Source organism: Lissotriton helveticus, chromosome 12 (genome assembly GCF_964261635.1).
Source record: "Lissotriton helveticus chromosome 12, aLisHel1.1, whole genome shotgun sequence".
Taxonomy (NCBI): Eukaryota; Metazoa; Chordata; class Amphibia; order Caudata; family Salamandridae; genus Lissotriton; species Lissotriton helveticus.
In genome coordinates, this window is record NC_136073.1 from 20072438 (window position 1) to 20095101 (window position 22664).

The following is a 22664-nucleotide window of genomic DNA, read 5'->3' on the forward strand; positions in this document are numbered from 1 at the left end:
CACCATAGTATAAATCCTACAAGCAGATGTGCTACTTGCGTCAGAGCCTCAGCTGTGCCGCGTCCCGGGGAGCCCCTGTGTGTGTGTGTGTGTGTGTGTGTGGCTCTGTGTGTGTGTGTGTGGGTGTATGGCTCTGTGTGTGTGTAGCGCTCTCTGTGTGTGTGGCTCTGTGTGTGTGTGGCACTGTGTGTGTGGCTCTGTGTGTGTGTGTGGCTCTGTGTGTGTGTGTGGCTCTGTGTGTGTGTGTGTCTCTGTGTGTGGCTCTGTATGTGTGTGGCTCGGTGTGTGTGTGGCTCTGTGTGTGTGGCTCGGTGTGTGTGTGGCTCTGTGTGTGGCTCTGTGTGTGTGTGTGTGGCTCTGTGTGTGTGTGGGTGCAAATGCAATAGGTCTCTTATTTGCGAAAGATTAAGCTATTGGCAATGTAAATGACAATGCCATCTATTTATCTGTTTTCAAAACCAACACATAAATAAAAATGTTGTCATTTACAATGCCAATAGCTCTAACGTTTGCAAAGGCGAGACCGTTGCAGTGTAAATACTTGTTTGTTACAAATGAACCATATTACCTATTGATGCATTGATGACAGAACAGTATTTCTACCAGTAGAAGTTAACTACTTGCGGAACCAGCTAGGGTGTGTGTGTCACTGGTGGGTAAAGTATGTTATTATCATAACATCCTGTGGCTACGTCAGGCCTGGTATTTACTTCAGTACAGCTGTACTTATGATTTCCTTATTTGGTTTTCTCTTAAAGCTTGATGCTCTTGATTCCAAACATGTGTCTTAGAAAGAAAAAAGACAGCGGCTCACAGAAGTAAACATAACAGCAAATCTGCTAACTGTAAATTTGTGTGCAAAGCAGGGAACTAGGATATTGCAGTTCTGTTGTCTCACTGGCCTGTGCAGCTTCAAACAAAGTCTCATGACTTAACATTTTCCATGTAGCTGCATCTCTTTACAGAACACTGCATCACAATGCAGTAACAGTTCACTTCTGCTCATAGATGCCAGCTACCTCACCCGTCACTCAATGGCTATTTCCTTGCCTTTGACCCTGTGCACCTCCCTGGTATCTTTTGGCTATGTTCATGATGTGCAAATACTCCATACATACACCTAAGGGGTATGCAGAGAGGTCTCTTGTTCTGTGGTTATCGCACTGCTATAATATGACTTAATTTCTCCAGGAGACTAATTAATCTCAGGGGAAGCTCACTATGTTGCTGAATTTTATACCTGTTCACATTCCCAAAGGCAGTTTGGTTTGCACCGTTGATAATGTTCAAATTAGGCACAATCAAAAGGTATGCAATTTGCAAAAGGAAAGAAATGCACTAATCCTGTATAGAATTCAATGAAAAGAAAGAGTAGAAGAAATAGTGAACTATTTATAGAATGCACAATTATTTATGAGTTTGCACTATTATTTAAATGTGTGCAAAAGTATCTTAAAGTGTCAGATTCTCTAGAAAATGTAGTACGTTTAAAAGTTTGCAGAGTTCTTGAAGAAACCACATTATCTGCAAGTTTTCATACATGCATGTGCTTAGTTATTTCAAAGGAGTTATGTATTTGAAGTGTGTTAAACTGTAAGTTTTGTTTACGAGTGCATAATTTTACTAAAAATATGTTCACAAATATTTGAAAAAAATAATATTACTTCAACAGGAGAATAAGTTAACAAAGGTGCAAATGATAGAAAAAGCATGTAATATTTCATAAAAAGTGCAAACTATTCTAAAGGAGGATGTAGCATTCTGATAAAAAAAATTACAGAATTATTTAACTATTTGCAAAATGTTGTTAAAAGTGCACTGAGACTAAAATAGTAAAATAAACCAGCATCTTTTAAAGTGAGGGCATCTTTAAAAAAAAATCAGCTGAGCTTCAAAGTACGCAAACGTTTAACCCTAAATTTACACATGTGTATTAGTGAGTTTTGTGAGGTCGGGAAAAAAATTCTAGTTCTGTAAATCACTTAGGAGGCCATGAAGAAAATTAATATACTTAAACTTTTTGCAAATGTTTCTAAGTCTCCATAAATTTGCATAAAATGTAGAAAGGTACAGAAAAGAGTGCCCAATTCTATAAATTGCAGTGTCCTTTACTAAGTGCATCGGTCCCTGGAATTGGGACGGAAATACATTTTTTAAATGCAGGTCTTTAAAATCTTTTCCATATTATTTAAAAAATAGTTAGAACTTTATAAAAAGCCATGCTTTGCCATTTCAATCTGTGTTATATTGTTAAGGATTGGTGAGCTGTTTAAGATAGTGTTAAGTATGTATTTAAAAAACACAAAATTAATTCTTAAGTCTACAGACGTATGCAAAGATGTGCAGGTCTCGCTCAAAGGTCCATACTCAGCTATGTATGTTGATTCTCTGAAATGTACATAATCAAATATGTATCAAATGCTTTGAAAAGCCTCGAAAATTATTTAGCAATGTTGAGAATTTATTTAAAGTGTGTAACATAAGTACAAAATATAAAATATCTTCAAAAGATCTGCATAACACTTTAAACATTTACTACATTCTTTAACGAGTGTGGTATTATATGTGAATATTTAGAGAAATATAAATGGTGTGAAATTATTTTAGTAAATATTACGAATTCTATTAAAAAGAGTGCAGATTTCTGCCACGGATTGGGCATTGTCATAGTTTTTGGACGAGGGGTGTCCTCTCTGTTGAGGAAATGGTGCGCCCAGCAGCTTTTGCTCCTATCAGAGACTTGGCAGTGTGGCCGTCTGACCAAAAAGGTGCCATGTTCGCTTACTACCACTCACGGGCATTAAATGTATATATTCCGCATCAATCCCAGACTCGAAGGGTGAAGGGAGCTTCTGTAACATGTAGTCTACGAGTACACGCCTGGCACTGACCCCTGAGGCTGTCAGTCTCCATGCTGATGGATGTGGAAGTAGGTCTTTGGTGTGAGAGTCCATGCTGGTGGATAGTGTGAGACTTCATGCTGATGGATACAGGAAGGAGGTCCATGGTGTGAGGCTCCATGCTGGTTGATGCATGAAGGAGGTCTATGGTGTGAGAATCCATGCTGGTGGATGAGATAAGGCGGTTGTTGGTGTAAGACTCCATGCTGGTGGATGTAGGAAGGAGTGGGGTTCCAAGTAACCAAAAAAGGTCAATAGTGTAACTCTATAGTGCTGCATGTCCATAAAGAGAGACTCCAGTGAAGGGCTGAAGTCCAGTGATATGAGAGTTAGGGATTCTCTGCTGAAGGTCAGACAGCCAGTGATAAGAGAGTTAAGGATGGCCTGCAGAAGGTCAGGTGGCTAGTGATATGAGAGATGCTCCGCTGAAGGTTTGGTGGCCGGTGATGTGAGAGGTAGGGATGAAGCTGAAGGTCAGGTGGCCGGTGACATGAGAGATAAGGGATGCTCCACTGAAGGTTTGGTGGCCGGTGATGTGAGAGGTAGGGATGAAGCTGAAGGTCAGGTGGCCGGTGATATTAGAGATAGAGATGCTCCGCTGAAGGCTTGGTGGCCGGTGATGTGAGAGGTAGGGATGAAGCTGAAGGTCAGGTGGCCGGTGATATGAGAGATAGAGATGCTCCGCTGAAGGCTTGGTGGCCGGTGATGTGAGAGGTAGGGATGAAGCTGAAGGTCAGGTGGCCGGTGATATGAGAGATAGAGATGCTCCGCTGAAGGCTTGGTGGCCGGTGATGTGAGAGGTAGGGATGAAGCTGAAGGTCAGGTGGCCGGTGATATGAGAGACAGAGATGCTCCGCTGAAGGCTTGGTGGCCGGTGATGTGAGAGATAGAGATGCTCCGCTGAAGGCTTGGTGGCCGGTGATGTGAGAGGTAGGGATGAAGCTGAAGGTCAGGTGGCCGGTGATATGAGAGATAGAGATGCTCCGCTGAAGGCTTGGTGGCCGGTGATGTGAGAGGTAGGGATGAAGCTGAAGGTCAGGTGGCCGGTGATATGAGAGACAGAGATGCTCCGCTGAAGGCTTGGTGGCCGGTGATGTGAGAGGTAGGGATGAAGCTGAAGGTCAGGTGGCCGGTGATATGAGAGATAGAGATGCTCCGCTGAAGGCTTGGTGGCCGGTGATGTGAGAGGTAGGGATGAAGCTGAAGGTCAGGTGGCCGGTGATATTAGAGATAGAGATGCTCCGCTGAAGGCTTGGTGGCCGGTGATGTGAGAGATAGAGATGCTCCGCTGAAGGCTTGGTGGCCGGTGATGTGAGAGATAGAGATGCTCCGCTGAAGGCTTGGTGGCCGGTGATGTGAGAGATAGAGATGCTCCGCTGAAGGCTTGGTGGCCGGTGATGTGAGAGGTAGGGATGAAGCTGAAGGTCAGGTGGCCGGTGATGTGAGAGGTAGGGATGAAGCTGAAGGTTTGGTGGCCGGTGATGTGAGAGATAGAGATGCTCCGCTGAAGGCTTGGTGGCCGGTGATGTGAGAGGTAGAGATGAAGCTGAAGGTCAGGTGGCCGGTGACATGAGAGATAAGGGATGCTCCACTGAAGGTTTGGTGGCCGGTGATGTGAGAGGCAGGGATGAAGCTGAAGGTCAGGTGGCCGGCGATATGAGAGATAGAGATGAAGCTGATGGTCAGGTGGCCGGTGATATGAGAGACAGAGATGCTCCGCTGAAGGCTTGGTGGCCGGTGATGTGAGAGATAGAGATGCTCCGCTGAAGGCTTGGTGGCCGGTGATGTGAGAGGTAGGGATGAAGCTGAAGGTTTGGTGGCCGGTGATGTGAGAGGTAGGGATGAAGCTGAAGGTCAGGTGGCCGGTGATATGAGAGATAGAGATGCTCCGCTGAAGGCTTGGTGGCCGGTGATGTGAGAGATAGAGATGCTCCGCTGAAGGCTTGGTGGCCGGTGATGTGAGAGGTAGGGATGAAGCTGAAGGTCAGGTGGCCGGTGATGTGAGAGGTAGGGATGAAGCTGAAGGTTTGGTGGCCGGTGATATGAGAGACAGAGATGCTCCGCTGAAGGCTTGGTGGCCGGTGATGTGAGAGGTAGGGATGAAGCTGAAGGTCAGGTGGCCACTGAAGATCAAGGTTTGAAGATTCATTGATATTCCCAGGTCAAGTGACTGGCAGAGAGTTAAACTCTGTTGAAATAAATGAGGCCAGTGTTGAGACCAGTATACTGTATTCTACTTGGCTGGTAATGAAGGAGCGAGTGACAGTCTAGTGGATCTCTATGATCAGTTACTTGGGAAGCCTTCTCGTCACGTTATTGCACAGGAGCAAAAATAATGGTGGACTCACTTTAAAACCTTTCAAAGTCTGTGAAACGGTAGCATCCACATCCTCCTTCTGCACCCCAAGTTCCTCTCCCATCAGAAGCCTGAATCATAGAGATTCCCCGCACAGTAGCTCCATAAATCCCAGAAGGAGGAACACATAAGAATTAACCCCCCCCCCCTTCTGGGTTCTCATCCATGTGTGTGGGTCAAGTGTCTATACTGGCTTGTTGGATGGAAAGCATCCTGGATCTTTTATTTGCTGAGGTAAACTATCTCGACAGAGGCTGAACCTTTTATGTTTATTTTTTGTAGTTTTATATAGTACAGACTTGGCTCGAAAGCATTGGAGCAATTAGGCTGGATTTTTTTTTTTAACCCCTTCGACGCTCATGACGAGCTGGGCTCGTCATGAGGTAGCCTCCTGCTACGCTCATGACGAGCCCAGCTCGTCATGAATAATGGGTTTTTGTAAAGAAGAGCACAGGAGGGGAATTTCGCTAGCGCTCATGTGGTTAAGGCATGAGGAGAGTATGTGATTTGCTCAGAATCGCACGATGTTGAGCCAACTCCAGGACTTGAACCTGGTTCCATAGTTCAAAAGTCAGGCCACATCCCTCCCTTTCAGGCCTTTGCATCTGATAGCAAGGTAGTGACTGACCAACCAGGACTTGCCAGGGTTATAGCGAAGTAGTAGAATACTGCATTAGTAAGACCTAGAACTACAGGAGTAGAACCCAAGGTCTAGTGATCAACCACTTCAAGCTAGAGTACACACCAGAAAAAGGAAACACATGACCGGTTGAGGCCGGACACTTCTGGACCACTGTCAAGATTGATATCTCGGTGTTTATCACACTACATGCAATGCTTACCGAATGTTCCTAAAATAGCAACGTGTTGGGTAATCTGTGCAGTGATATCGCTCAACAAGTCTACATCGAGTCACCATAAAATGGCTGGAAGGGAGCCATGATGGTTTGGGATAACTCACTGTCAGATAATGGTCCAACTGGCCACAATGGTAGTTGACCTGCAAAGGACCTTGGGACAACAAATGGAACCACAACTCAATTGCCATCTTGCAAGCGGATCTGCCACGTACTCCCAGAAAATGGAAGCCTTTTCAGTCAACAAAGCCATGGAGGCACGGACAGCGGGCCCTACGCTTCCTAACACTGCAGCGTGTACATCAATTGTACTTTACACATTGAATCTTCCAGTTCCATTGCACACATTTACAACTTTTTGAGGCACAGAGAGATTCAGTTGCCTGCCATGAACCGTAAGAGTTTCAGAAAGGGCCTATGCTGGGATAAGCACCCAGCTCCCTTTTTTGCTACGTCTGGATCTTGAAAGGATTAGAGCATATCTCCCTCTTGATGTTTGAAGCATCATATTTTTTATCACAAAGGAAGTCACAATGTGCACAGAGCAAGAAAGCATCTTCGGCACTGTGCCCATCTTGAGGGATAAACCAAGATCAAATCTTTTAATCCAGGATGTAAGACCTGGGATGGAAGAGACAGGATTGTTGGCGAGAGGATGGTGGTGCTGGGAGGGTGTAAGGAGTGATCTTTAGGAGCCCCCAGGTTACCCATCTAACTCATTCTTCAGTCATCCAGCAAGACGCAGACCCCACACTCGGAACTCTAAAATGGGAACAAATCAGGGGTGCAAAGTTCTTCCTTCTCATTGTAATCTATCGAAGTCCCTTATAGAGACTAGTCTTCGCTTAGCATTGCACTCCCTCCTGGATTGTCCCTTTCAGATGCATCTTTCGACACACATGGTACTCACACCTTTGCTCACTGACACATTTGTGCCTGCATATCAAAACAAAAGGAGAGGTAGGGTAGTGGGATACTCTTACACCCCAGTATCAGTCTAATGAACAAAACGAGTATTCCAAAGCAATTAAGGAGACCATCAATATGGAGCAAGAAACGACTTCACTTAAGGCGTTTTGAAGAAAGCCCTCACTCACCACCTAGTGATGACATGCTTCATCATCGGGCCCCACAGAGGGGATCTAGCATCCCCTCTGTGTGCTGCAACGCCCAGATCTACTGCGGAGCGGGTTGGTGGGTAAGGACAGTGCTGTGCAAAGAATATTAAGTGAGTGATGTGAGGTTTAAAAAAGTCTGTAGTGTATCAAAATTAATTTTATTAGGATCACTAAGGACTTATCAATAAAATGATGTGTAGGAAATACGTCCACAATTATTCAAGTGGTAGTTTCCTAAGTCAGTCGACATGTTTCAGCCACGAAACGGTGTGAATTTACCTGGCATTCTTCAGGACTTGGTGTGAGTAAACCCTGGCGGTATGGACTCTCTACGGTCCACCCTTACCTAGGGACGTGAAAGTGAAAATAAATAATGAAAAAGTGCAAAAAATTAGAAAGAAAAGCTGTCTTTCTAATAACTCCTGGTTTAGGAGGCTTCCGATACTTCCGAACTTTTTGAGGCTTGGTGGGTCCAGTTGGTAGAGTCTAAAATCATCACACTATCAAAGTGAGAAATTACCCTGATTTTAATTTTTCGGCACGATCATGATCGCGCCAATATTTTTAGGTTGATAGCGTTTTAAACCCACAACCCCTGTAAATATCACGCGTTGTACATAGCACGTATAGCACTTAGCACTACCTACCCATAACGCTCTAACCTCTGGGGACCAAGGTGGTGTTAACTATACTGTTATTCAACCACATGATGTCTCTGATACCACCAACTGGAGCACAATGGACTGTAAATAGGCGATCATCAATACAACTGATTGTATGTTCTGTCTCTTTGTCTGTCCTTGTCCTTTTTTTCCCTAACAGGTGCAGAAACCGTAATATCGGAAGCCTCCTAAACCAGGAGTTATTAGAAAGACTGCTTTTCTTTCTAATTTTTTGCACTTTTTCATTATTTATTTTCACTTTCACGTCCCTAGGTAAGGGTGGACCGTAGAGAGTCCATACCGCCAGGGTTTACTCACACCAAGTCCTGAAGAATGCCAGGTAAATTCACACTGTTTCGTGGCTGAAACATGTCGACTGACTTAGGAAACTACCACTTGAATAATTGTGGACGTATTTCCTACACATCATTTTATTGATAAGTCCTTAGTGATCCTAATAAAATTAATTTTGATACACTACAGACTTTTTTAAACCTCACATCACTCCCTTAATATTCTTTGCACAGCACTGTCCTTACCCACCAACCCGCTCCGCAGTAGATCTGGCGTTGCAGCACACAGAGGGGATGCTAGATCCCCTCTGTGGGGCCCGATGATGAAGCATGTCATCACTAGGTGGTGAGTGAGAGCTTTCTTCAAAACGCCTTAAGTGAAGTCGTTTCTTGCTCCATATTGATGGTCTCCTTAATTGCTTTGGAATACTCTTGTTTTGTTCATTACATTTGTGCCTGCTCCAAGCAGCCCCTTATCAGACCAGCCCATTAAAGACCACTTTGATACGACTACTATTCAATAGGCATACTCACTGAGGCTACATTCCAGTCCATCAAGTTTTTGCTTACTGTTCCACTACAAACTGAGACTTACATTATCCAAACAAGTCCTGGCTCTAGCCCAGTAAGGACCGTCCAGACTGAACGGCTAGGCAGCATCTCCTGTGAAAGGCACTCGTGCAACTCCGGATGTTCTAGTAAGGACAGTGCAGACTGAACTGCTAGACGGCATCTTCTGTGGAAGGTAACACCAGGAACACCGGTTGTTCTAGTAAGGACAATGCAGACTGAACTGCTAGGCGGCATCGCCTGTGGAAGGGAACACCAGCAACCCCGGTTGTTCTAGTAAGGGCAATGCAGACTGAACTACTAGGCAGCATCTTCTGTGGAAGGCAACTCACACAACCCCAGACATTCTTGTTCCTGTACCTCATCAGTGAGGTGCATCTTGAGTGCTATGAATACAGACCACAGATCTGAGCATGCCTGTCATAGTCAGAGTTCCCACAGGGGATAAAGAAAAGGTGTTGAAAGGAATTAAAAAATATCAGACCCTGGTGTTCTTTGGTCTGCATTCTAGTCCATATTTTTGTTTAATGTGCCACTGTATACAGGAACCAGGCATCTGCAAAACAGTCTTGGTTCTGCCCCAATATTGAGAGACCAAACCAAACTGCTGAGGGCTTACCCTCTGCAAGAGCAGAAGGAACTCAGATCTATTTTCTGTGTGTCTCTATGTACTGACATAAGCCCCCAAGTAATTACAAGTGGCAGAGATTAATTGAATCATTCCTCCTTCTTTGTCCCCCCCGCCCCAAGTAACCAGTCTAATAAGAGCCCAGCTCCGGAGTAAGCTGACAGCAGTCCTTGTGGCTGGCACCAGCCACCTCAAAGGCCACGTGCAGCGCTTCTGCAATGCAGAGACTCCAGATCAGGGGACACAGAGACTGAGGTTCCGCCTCTTCTGTCTATGGTCCTACCAGTCCAAGAAGTGTTGTAATCACTACAATAGGGTACCTGTTTGCTGTTCAGAAGTGCTGAAACTCTCCCATTAGACACCGCACCCCTGCTGAGAAGTGCCAGTACTCTCCCTTTTAAAGTACAGAACTGCAGACACTCAGGGGCATATTACCAAGCAATAGCGATAATTATCGCTAAGCTTGGTTAGCGGCTATAATTATATCGCCGCGCTCCGACGATTTTTACTGCTGAGATACCTTGATATTATCAAGGTTTATCTCAAAAGCGGTAAAAATCGTGCGAAATGCATGAATATCGCTGAAAAATCTGCGATATTCATGCATTATCGTGACAATGCTCTTAGCCATGTTATCCACCTTCCATTGGATAACATGGCTAAGAACTGCTCTGGGCAGGCGTTAGCTTTTGGAGATAATCGCGTTTAGCGCGATTATTTCCAAAAGTAGGTAATAGGAGATAGCGATGTTAGCGACTGTTTCCAGTCGCTAACATCTTGGCACGCCCACTTTGCATGTCATTAGCGATAATTATCGCTGACATGCAAAGTGGGCCCCAAGATGATCGCTATCTCCTAATAGCTGTCGCTAACTAATAGGGCGATAAAATTCTCGCCGCTTTAGCGGGAAAAATTCCCGCTAAAGCGGCGATAAGGCCCTTGGTAATATGCCCCGAAGTACCCAAGAGTGCCATTCCATTTAAAGACCTGGCACCTGGTCTGGGGCTGGTCCCTCACAAACAGAGCCTGGTTCAGTAGTGCTTCAGGAGTGCCAGGCAGTGTGGGACTGGGGCAGAAAATAGGCTCAGATGCCAAAATAAAATTGTCCCCCATCTGCGAATCAGATAGTTAAACAAGCATTTGCAATGCCATAGGTCTCGCATTAGTGAAAATGTGAGCTATTGGCGTTGCAAATGCTATGTTTTTTTTCTTTTACATTTATACCAGCAGTAGCATAAGAAAAAAAAACCTTTAATGAAGGTAAGGGTGCAATACCAAAGGCTGTACCAGCCTGTGGTACTGCATCCTTTCCTTAAGACCTATTATAGGAATCCCATTACCCAGTGGCTTAAGGAACGAGCGCAAGCATTTCTTCCTTTATTGGTAGAATTTATTTTCTTATTGCAAAGGCTACAAAATCCTAAAAAAAAAATGCACGCAACTGCTAGGTGTCTCTGTGCTAGCTACATTTTCACTTCAGTATTTTTCACTTCAACTCAAGGGAGCTAAACACAGGTAGAATATTAAATATTAAATATTTTGCACCATTAGCCAAATATTTTGTGTGTCTAAATTTGCATCTGCAGCCAGGGCTTTAAGTGGGCTCGGTCCCTCCGGGTCTCAGACCCTGTAGTATTTTAGAACAGGCACTGAAATGGGTCCATATCAGGGTCTATATTAATCTCCGTAACTATACTGGGAAAACATTGAAGATTTCCGAACAATGAATGTAATAAATGTTCCAGTAATCCATGTCAATGAGTCGGTTCTCGTCTGTATTTCTCGTTTTACGGAATCTAGCATTCCATTACAGTGTTAGGGTATTCCTTTTGGAGTTACTAACAATAAACCCTTGTAGTGGGTAAACCACCTTCACCCCGCATCCGTGACCCTGCATGCTGTCACAACGCAGTCGTTACAACGACCGCGTTGTGACAACGTATACCATTACTCCGCCAGTCGATACAATCACTTGCAGAGGGGGGGAGAAGGTGTTGGATTTAAAATCCAACACCTTCCCTACAGTCCGCACAGACTGCAGTTGGATTAGTACATTTTACTATTCCAACATCCAGTGCCCACCCTGCGCAAGCCGTCGTAACGACTTGCGGAGTAATGGTATGCGTTGTCACAACGTGGTCGTTGTTACGACCGCGTTGTGACAGCATGTAGGATAATGGTATGCTTGGTGAAGAGGCATATTCCTTGTAGTGTACACCATTCTTTGTATTCCTTTGGGAATGGCATGGATGGTGCCTTTGCCAAAAGTGAAGAGCAGAGCCGGGGGCGTGGCCAAGCGCCAGCGGAGATGGTAGCTGCTTAACGAGACTCCCACGGACCGCTGCCTCCTAACATAATGAATCTGGCCCTAATTCGCAAAATAACAGTACCTGCTGGGTGCCGCCGAACCCCCGCCGTGTTCTCTGGGCCCAGGGTGAACATCGGCAGCTCTCGGCGAGTGAGAGGAGTCGCCTGCGGCCCCTGGAGGGCAGTTTGCATCGGACTTGCGTGGGCGGCTGGAGCCGCGGTCCTGAGAAGGAGACGGGCGTGGCCCATGCAACAGAGTCCATCGGGGGAATCTGGAGGCTGCGAGCACATGGCCTGATAGAAGGTGCCCCCTTCCCTCCGAGTGGTGACCGAAGGACGTGGCCGACTAACGCCGTGCGCGGATATGGAGGAGTGAAGATGGGAGATGGAGCCCAGCTATTGCGGGACAATTCCCGGGATAAAAATATTAAATAGCTGGAGGGCAAAGGTTTCTCCAGGGACCTGGAGTGGTGGTGGACACCATGTGAGGAGCCTGAGATGCTGGAAGGAAGTCCTGGCCCCGAAACGCTTACCCTGCAACCTGCTGCTGTTTTCCGTGTGGAGCCTGAGTGACTGCGGTGACAGAAGTGAGCCAGTAAATAGCAGAGATCCCAGAAACAACCCTCTGTTGGGCGAGGAGCAGAGCTTAGAGGCCATACCTGAGCGCAGCATGTCTCGAAGAGACAGCGCAAGCGCTGCTTAGGCGAGACCTAAAAAGTGGCCCACAATTACAAATATTGCAGTTTTGAACTTGTAAAGACACGTTGCATAGATGTTTTGCTAGGTATAGGAGACTGCGTGAATTTGTGCTTGCTACAGGCAATGTTTGTGGGCATATAAGGGAAATCAACAATAAAAACAAGCCCCTCGGGCATTGCATGATAGCCCAGTAGGCCAGTCTGACCCTGGTGCCAGGGGTGGTTTATGAGCTTCCACAGCCCTTCTTACTGTTCGATTTGTTGCTTACATTGTCTTTGTTGCTCTGAAGTTGCTGAAATAAGGCATAATGGTGCTATACAAAACCTCTGCACCTCATCAGACCCGCATTTATAGAAGTTGTCTTACAGGGTCAAGGGAGGGGTGCAATCACAGTGAACTTTCATATCTTGGCCGGATATCTATCTGCAGGCCGGTGCTTACACTGAAGAGAAGCTAAATTTCGATGAACAAAAAAAGTCTGGTGAAGTCTGAAAACTTTGCCCACCTTCACAAAAAGTGAGGGTTGTCAGCTTCGAACACCCTAACAACTGTGTCTATGACGTGAGGGTGACTTTTCAGCCAAGGCCTTTTAGTATTTCAGCCAACGGCACTAAGCATTCTGGGACTTGAAGTTGCATTCTTACAGTGGGGAACGTGAAAACGCATAGCAGTGGAGGGAGATCATGAGGAAATTAGACCTTCACAAAAGTCTTGGGGATGGGGGGGCACAGACTCCCTTGGCCAGCCAAATATTTCCTGTGAGATGGCTTGAGAGCTGGCGCCTTTCCCTGGCCCCTACAGAAAAGAGGCTCAAGGATTAATTGGCATGGAGACCGCCCCTCCCACCCTCTTCCCCTAGATCAGAGGCATGGTGAGGGGTGGTATGCCGAGCTGGCAGCCTCACTAAGCTCCAGGGCCACTGGTGGAAATATGAAAATGAACAGCACGAAGCGCACATGTAAAAGTCCCTGAGCTGACGGTGGACATCTCCTCTGCCCTCATCGATACTCTGCCCCGTCTTGTGCTTACTCCATCCACCCCCTCCCTCATCGATACCTTGCCCATTTCCCATGCTTACTCCATCCACCCCCTCCCTCATCGATACCTTGCCCATTTCCCATGCTTACTCCATCCACCCCCTCCCTCATCGATACCTTGCCCATTTCCCATGCTTATTCCATCCGCCCCTCCCTCAATACCCTGCCCCGTTCCCATGCTTATTCCATCCACCCCTCCCTCAATACCCTGCCCCGTTCCCATGCTTATTCCATCCACCCCTCCCTCATCGATACCCTGTTCCATCTCGTGCTTACTCCATCAACCCACTCCTTTATCTTTACCCTGCCCCGTCTCCTTCGTACTCCATCCACCCCCTCCCTCATGGATACCCTGCCCCGTCTCATGCCTACTCCATCCACCCCCTCCCTCATCTATACCCTGCTCAGTCTTGTGCTTACTTCATCCACCCTCTCCCTCATCGATACCCTGCCCCATCTCACTCCATCCTTTTTCCCTCATTGATACTACCGCCCCTCTCGTTCTTACTCCATCCACCCCTCCCTCATCGATACCCTGCCCCGCCGCATGCTTACTCCTTCCCAGGGCACAAGTCCTAAAAAAAGAAGTGGGGGAGACTAACCAGGTTAGGTAGTATGCAAGTGAAATCATGACGCGCGCCATCACAGTACATGATGTCATGAAGCGTAACATTGCACGTGACATCAGAGAAAGCGACATTCAATATTAAGACCTCACACATATGTTTATCAGGTATATCAAGAGTACATTTAAGCGCATTATGATATTTAACAAATGAGATTTGCGGTTCGGGTTGTACCAAAAAAGTGGCTCAATCCCTATGCAAAATCTGGGCCTCAACCAATTGATACATGTTTTTAAACCCTACCACAAAGAAATTGGCAACAAGGAGAAGCATGGAGGTAGATCTGTTTTGCTTAATTGGTTGCAAAGTCAGCGTTTTAAAATATTTGATTGGGTTAAGGCATCTGCAGTGAAAGTTCCCAGTAAATCTCAGGGAATAGCAATATTGGTGAGATAACTCTGGTGGTTAATGGACTTGCTGGAGAGATCTGTGTTTTGTAAAGTCCCAGCTTTGAATCAAAGTTGTAGAGAAGGTAAATGTGTCTCCTGCAAAGCATACCATCTAGCACGCAGATGACAGATTTTTTTTATTTTATGTAGATAGTAAAGTGGGTTGCTGCTTTTAACACAGAGATCCTTTCGTTACCCTGCAGTTCATAAATTGAAATCATTGTAAAAGACCAGTGAGATATGAATGACATGTGACTACTACACCTTGTAACCCTCACTGTCTCATGTAACTCATCTTGTACATCAATTTACTCATGTACATGATGTATTGTCAATGTATAATGTGTATGTTACGTAAAGAGCTCTGACACCGTGCGTTGGGTTGCATAGCACTCTAAAAGAAATAAAATAGTGCTATTCAAATTGTTATTTGTGTAACTACTGGGACAGACAAACATACCTGACATTCCTACTGGGCATGCATCTCTAATATACAGGGACTGAACAAAGGCAAAAGTATGCCTCTTCTAAGTGCCTGTGAGGAGATAACAAGCGGTGTGCCTTTATTTCCCCTCCATGACATTTACATTTAAGTGTGAGGTTCCAGGCCGCCTCCAGCAAGGATATTCAAACTAATGGAGGCCTGATGGCCACTTAAGTTCAGCCCAGCTGGAGGTGAAAACAAAAGCTCCCCCATTGCTGAACGTTGCTGCTGGGAATCGAAAGCAGACAGTGCCCAGGCGCTGCTGAAAGTGTCCTGGTATCAGAAAATTACACCGGGACAAGTTCAGCATATTTCTGTGGAGCCCAACTTCTTGGCAGAGGGAACGGTGTGCACCCTGTGAAAAGAGTGGGTAGATGCTGTGTATCTGCATGTACCCCCAATTTGTGAACTGCTCCATCCACCTCCTCCTTCATCGATACTCTGGCCTGTCTCGTGCTTACTCCAGCCAACCCCTCCCTCATCCTTACTCTGCCCCGTCTCGTGCTTACCCCATCGCCTTATGCCCCACTCTCTTTCATCAATTCTACCTTTCCTCCCTGTGTTTCATGGCCTCTCGTTGTTTCTCCCATCGTCGCACTCTCTCCCTTCCACTCTGTGCTCCCTCACCCGTCTCTGCAGTTTCTGCTCCCTCCCCTCTCTCACTCTTTTCTCTCTCACACCCGTCTCTGCTCCCTCCCCTCTCTCACTCTTTTCTCTCTCCCCTCTACCTGTCCTCCCTCTCTCACACCGTCTCTGCAGTTTCTGCTCCCTCCCCTCTCTCACTCTTTTCTCTCTCCCCTCTACCTGTCCACCCTCTCTCACACCCGTCTCTGCTCCCTCCCCTCTCTCACTCTTTTCTCTCTTTCCCCTCTACCTGTCCACCCTCTCTCACACCCGTCTCTGCTCCCTCCCCTCTCTCACTCTTTTCTCTCTTTCCCCTCTACCTGTCCACCCTCTCTCACACCCGTCTCTGCTCCCTCCCCTCTCTCACTCTTTTCTCTCTTTCCCCTCTACCTGTCCTCCCTCTCTCACACCCGTCTCTGCTCCCTCCCCTCTCTCACTCTTTTCTCTCTTTCCCCTCTACCTGTCCTCCCTCTCTCACACCCGTCTCTGCAGTTTCTGCTCCCTCCCCTCTCTCTCTTTTCTCCCTCCCCCCTCTACCTGTCCACCCTCTCTCACACCCGTCTCTGCTCCCTCCCCTCTCTCACTCTTTTCTCTCTCCCCTCTACCTGTCCTCCCTCTCTCACACCGTCTCTGCAGTTTCTGCTCCCTCCCCTCTCTCACTCTTTTCTCTCTCCCCTCTACCTGTCCACCCTCTCTCACACCCGTCTCTGCTCCCTCCCCTCTCTCACTCTTTTCTCTCTTTCCCCTCTACCTGTCCTCCCTCTCTCACACCCGTCTCTGCAGTTTCTGCTCCCTCCCCTCTCTCTCTTTTCTCCCTCCCCCCTCTACCTGTCCACCCTCTCTCACACCCGTCTCTGCTCCCTCCCCTCTCTCACTCTTTTCTCTCTTTCCCCTCTACCTGTCCTCCCTCTCTCACACCCGTCTCTGCAGTTTCTGCTCCCTCCCCTCTCTCTCTTTTCTCCCTCCCCCCTCTACCTGTCCACCCTCTCTCACACCCGTCTCTGCTCCCTCCCCTCTCTCACTCTTTTCTCTCTTTCCCCTCTACCTGTCCACCCTCTCTCACACCCGTCTCTGCTCCCTCCCCTCTCTCACTCTTTTCTCTCTTTCCCCTCTACCTGTCCTCCCTCTCTCACACCCGTCTCTGCTCCCTCCCCTCTCTCACTCTTTTCTCTCTTTCCCCTCTACCTGTCCACCCTCTCTCACACCCGTCTCTGCTCCCTCCCCTCTCTCACTCTTTTCTCTCTTTCCCCTCTACCTGTCCTCCCTCTCTCACACCCGTCTCTGCAGTTTCTGCTCCCTCCCCTCTCTCACTCTTTTCTCTCTACCTGTCCACCCTCTCTCACACCCGTCTCTGCTCCCTCCCCTCTCTCACTCTTTTCTCTCTTTCCCCTCTACCTGTCCTCCCTCTCTCACACCCGTCTCTGCAGTTTCTGCTCCCTCCCCTCTCTCACTCTTTTCTCTCTCCCCTCTACCTGTCCTCCCTCTCTCACACTCGTCTCTGCAGTTTCTGCTCCCTCCCAGGTCACTCTTTTTCTCTTTTTGCCCCTCTTCCTGCCCATCCTCCCTCTCACCCTCTTTCACTCTCTTCTCACTCGCTCTCTCCCATCTTGCTTGCTCTCACCCGCCCCCTCTCTCTGCTCAGGTTATCCTGGGGCCCCCACCCCCACCCCTCCTCATCGTCATCTCCTTTACCTCATCGTTTCTCTTGTACTAGAGTTACTTCAGCTCGGCAATGGCTCCTTTTATGGCCTGTTTATAGATGTACAATTATTGTCCCAAGTTTATACGTTTACACTCAATGATCACGTTTCACAAGCTGCCAGAAGGCGTCACCGGGTGGCACACGCCCGTCTGCATATCACGCCATCTTCAGGGTTCCCTCCTGCATTTCTGTCGGATTCGGCCGGGTGCCCCAGGCCTTCCCCCATACCATACCCTCCTATCCAGGGGTCCCCGGACATGGCCCTGCTGTGTTAAGCTGAAGACACTTCTAAAGTACCCACTGATGCCCAAAAGAATGCCCTAGATTAGAAGAATGACCGGAAATGACGCTGCATACGCCCGCAGTCCCCAGGAAAGATGTGTTTTGACGTTTTCCTGACGTTCACATGGTCTGGCCATTGTGTGGCCGCCAGGATCCCGGGCCAGCGACCCCCGCCTCGCAGACTCGCCCAGCAAGAGAGGAGGAAGGCAGAGATCAGCTGATGATGGAGAGGCAGCTTGGGCCCATATGTATCAACATACCCTTTTGCGATTTCTTAATAGCGATTTTTAAGGAATCGCTATTTATAAATCGCAAAATGGTATGTATGTAGAAATTCGCTTTTTTTTTAGCGATTTCTTAAAATTTCTTAATTGCGATTAGCAAATTGCTAATCACAATTAAGGAATTATTTCCCATTCATTTCTATGGGCCAGGAGGCCCATAGGAATGAATGTGAAATTATTCTCAATTTGCGATTCACAATTTGCTAATCGCAAATTGAGAATAATTTCAAGGGTGCAGGGGTGTCCAAAGGACACCCTGTTGCACCCCTGAAATAAGCATGGGTACACATGTGGTGCACGTACATGCCCTAAGGGCATGCATGTGCATCACATGGCACTTTGAAAAATGCCAATATTGGCATTTTTCAAGAAATTCGCAAATTACCACCAACTTGAAGTTGGTGGTAATATGCGATTCCTTAGGGACAATTAGCAATTTTTTTTGCATCATACATTGTATTTAAGGAATCGCCAATTTTGTGATTCCTTATTTTGCACCACATTTTGCTTAATACATTCCATTTAGCAAATGCAAATTTCGGCCTTTGCGAATGCGAATTCGCTTGATACATATGGCCCTTGGTCTGAAGGGGGCTGGAGCCAGACGGCGAACCAACCGGAGGGCGAGGCAGAGAGAGTGAAGCAACACTCTGCCACTCTTAGATGGCGTCTTCTTGAGGAAATGCGCGTGCGTCCTTCCGTCCAGCCCAAAGATGACATATAGCCAATTAAGGAATTAGCTGGATTAGCGCTCCTAATTCTTAGATAAACCGAGCTACAGTTCGTGGAAATAATCCGATCCCGACATTATGGTGGCTGGGAAGACACGTTTACGAGATCTGAGAGGCAAACGAGGGCTACCTTTCTTTAACATTTGCAAGAAAAAAGACGAAAACATGACCTTATGAACCTGTAAATCGGCTGTGAGCGATCTGACCAGTCAAACACCCAAACTCCTTGTAGAGCCATCCGGCCACTGCAATATAATGTATCCACCTCAGCCTCCCGGCCCGGGCGCGGACCGGAGGCTATAAATACAAGGAGCAACAACCGCTCGTGGTTGTCCTCACCACCCAGTAGGACAGTGAGCACGTATAATTATATATATAGATATATGGCCCATACCCGGCCCTTCATTCCTCCTGAGTCTCCCCCAAGTACGACCACCACACTCATGACACAAAAATTAAGAGAAGGACATTTTTGGGCCACCAAGTATAAAAACAAACTTCTTGGGGACAGCCTGAGAGAAGTGCTTGGGTTTTGCTTGTTTACTCATCAGAGAGTCAATGCTAGAGGCAGTTTTTAACCTGTTTCTTGGTGTGACTGATGAGGCCGTCCAGACAGAAGAGGAGTTTTGCATCATTCGCGTTGGTCATAAAGGTGAAGCCATATACCGTGATCAAGTATGAAACTGAGTAGGGCTCAAGGAAGAGCCCTGTGGCATTCCTTGGTTTACAGGCCTAGATGCTGAGATCTTGACGGCTTCTCTTCAGTCCTGAGGGTTGGGTCCCAACTATCTCAGAGATGGGCCTTGAGTACAAACTTGTGTAGTCCAATCAACAGATTGTTCTGAGAGATGGTGTCCAATGTGACCAAATAGCAATGAAGAATGGCGGCCGCGCTGACACCTTCTTCCAGTGTGCAACAAAGTGCTTCGGCCACCTCGATCATGGCACACTCAGAGCTATAGAGTGTGAAAACCTGACCGAGCTGGGGTACGCATAGAACCGGATCCTCGAAAGGATGCAATAGCAAATTCAACTTGCTTCTCCAGTACAATAATTACTAGGACTGTCTGGATCAGCAGCAGCTTCTTTAGAAGCGGGGTAACAAAGCGGGCTTCCAGGACAAAGGTACCAGGGCCGAGAATAAAGAGGCATTGCATAGTACCGTGATCAGCGAAGCAAGCTTATCCGTGCCAAATAAGGGGGCATATTACCAAGAGCCATTATCGCCGCATTAGCGGGACTTTTTCCCGCTAATGCGGCGATAATTTTATCGCCCTATTACCAAGCTGTCGCTAACATAAGTTAGCGACAGCTTGTAGGCGATAGCGGGCATTTAGGGGCCCACTTTGCATGTCAGCGATAATTATCGCTAATGACATGCAAAGTGGGCGTGCCAAGATGTTAGCGACTGAAAACAGTCGCAAACATCGCTATCTCCTATGATCAACACAGGCGTTGTTTTGGAAATATTCGCGCTAAGCGCGAATATCTCCAAAAGCTAACGCCTGCCCTGACCAGTTCTTAGCCATTTTATCCAATGAGAGGTGGATAACATGGCTAAGAGCATTGTCACGGTAATGCGTGAATATCGCTGTATTGACAGCGATATTCACGCATTTCGCCTGTTTTTTATCGCTCCTGAGATAAACCTTGCTAATAGCAAGTTATCTCAGCGATAAAAACAGGTGAAGGGCGGCGATAGAAATATTGCAGCTAAGCCAACACAGCGATAATTATCGCTAGTTGTTGGTAATATGCCCAAAGATTCGCAAAGTGCATGCTTCTCCGGGACAACCAAATTTAACCAAGAGAAGGAGTTTTGTTTATCATTTCTGGAGTCAGAGGGTCAACGTGTGTGACAAATAGCCATGGATTCTCATCGATTGAGATATCCCAAATATTGATCAAATAACCTTCAAAAGTAGTATTCATGGAAAATGTTAAGCAGATGTTATTGGATTTGTCAATTAAAAGAAAATACCGGCAAAGAATTCACATACTTCTTGTGTCAAAGATAGTACAGAGGGGTTACTTATGGGATGAAGAAAGACGCTGACAATTAAAAAAAAACAAAAAACAGTGAGTTAGTGTTAGAAGCAATTTGTTTTTAAAGATAGGAGACTTGGGGTTTCCTCACTCTGCCACAGCTGAGGCAGAGTACCTCATGTGTCAGCTTGTGCAATGTCACACTTACTGACACTTGGTTTACAGACCCTCGGCCATTCCGTTTGTCACAGAATTGCCCTCATACAGTTTTGTGCTAGCTCCATGTCATGATAGTCCTTTCTGCCAGTCCTGATTTTTCAAACAGCGAATCTACGCATCCTGGGAAAAGTAGTGTCACTTTTCCTATTAGCAATCAGGGACTACAAGCCCCAGCATGCTTAGCATTTCAGGCTAAAAGCACACGTGAGCTCGATATCACAAACGTTGCAAACTTGCCACACATAATTAGTGAATAATAATATCATGGCACTGGCTCCTGATTCAGTGTTGTTTTTGGCGTGACATGTAAGCACCATGTCGAAGGACACCTTAATGCTCTGAAACATATACCGCGAGTGAAATGATACTTTATAGCTTCACAAGCACCAAAAAGTGTCTAGTGCTCTATTCTTTCTAACTGGCCATTCTTCTTTAATTTCTTCCATTTTGTTGATTGTATTCTGTTCATTTTTAGGTCTGGCCTTTGAAACAGTTTTAGCACTATAATATTGTTTTTTCTAAAACGTTCATAGCACACATACTAATATAATATACATACACTGAGGTTCTTTTGATCAGCAGGTTTCACCCATTGGTCTGATAAATTGTCAATCACATTTTGATTCCCCCCACCACAGCATGCAGCGTGGGGTAATGGGTCAGCCCACTTTTCCCATTGGCTCCTTTCACTTTGACTGACTTACAAAACTTGTGTGCTTTGTTCACACTCGCTTAAAATTAGTTACTTTCTCTTTAGCGGTAAGTCTGTATTCAAGTATTCTTTATCAATTTTGTTAATTTTGATATTAACTTTAAATTGCAGTTATTTATTTTGCCTGCATCTCAGGCGCCTAGTTTGATGATTTATTTTGTCTTCAGTTTAAAGTTAAATCTGCAAAAAAGAACCTGTGCTGTAAGTCTCAGACACTTAACATTCTGAACATCAAACTAGCTATACAATGTTTTGTGGGCCACACTCACTAAATCCTGTCTTTTAATTTAAAGCCATGTTGTTTTCGGAGACTTTTAGTTTCAATTGAGAGAGAAAGAGACTGCGCATGCCTGCATTTTGAAACAGACAAACCAATGCTGCTTTCAAATCATAACAAGCCAGAATTCTTTCACACAAATAAACCATAATTAAAATGGGCAACAGAAAAAAAAACTAGCTTTACCAATAAGTCAGCTCCGGATGCCAGTTTTTCGATGTTGTTAATACTTCTTTTGTTTTGTTAGGATTTCTGTAAAGCTTTATTGTTAGTAGAGTCAGCTATGGTGTTCTAATATTTAAAAAAAAGTCTAAACACAAAAATATTTTTGGGTCTAAAAAATAACTCTTTGTCTTATAGTCCATGTTACAGAAGGAAACTACTTTGTGTGTGGATGGGCCGCTTGTGTGTTCTATTTAATGAATTTTTCAATATACTTTTTGGTCTGCCAACATTGCAGTATGAGGATTTCAATTTAGTCATACGTTTGATTTATGGCTACATAACCAGGCTAAGTTAACCGGATATTGCACTCGTTGTGCATGCAGGCAAGAACTGGATTTTTTTATACATTTAGTGCGATGTAATTTATACATTCTAAGATGTCTGCCGTTTTCTCTGCAACCATAAACTGTCAAATGGCACGTGTCCTTTTTCTATGTTGTATATTCACCTTTAAATGTTGATGTTTCCAAACGTGCCCTACCCGTGATCAAGACATGTTTGACGCTGAAACGCGTTGGGTTTGTTTGGCTTCATGGATTAAAACAAAAGATTTAGCAGTATTTATGAATTGGTGATCTTTCTGGATTGAGTTTGAGACAAGTGCATGTTCTGAGTATTGCAGCTGCAATACCTCAATACCTGACATGTTTATTATATATATATATATATATATATACTATCATTGTCTCTCTCTTC

General features: G+C 45.9%; 1 protein-coding gene across 3 annotated transcripts in view; it reads left to right on the forward strand.

Annotated features, from left to right (window-relative positions):
• LOC144798708 (occludin-like) overlaps positions 1-22664 on the forward strand; it is a 121810-nt gene that overhangs the window by 29397 nt on the left and 69749 nt on the right. The window lies entirely within an intron of this gene.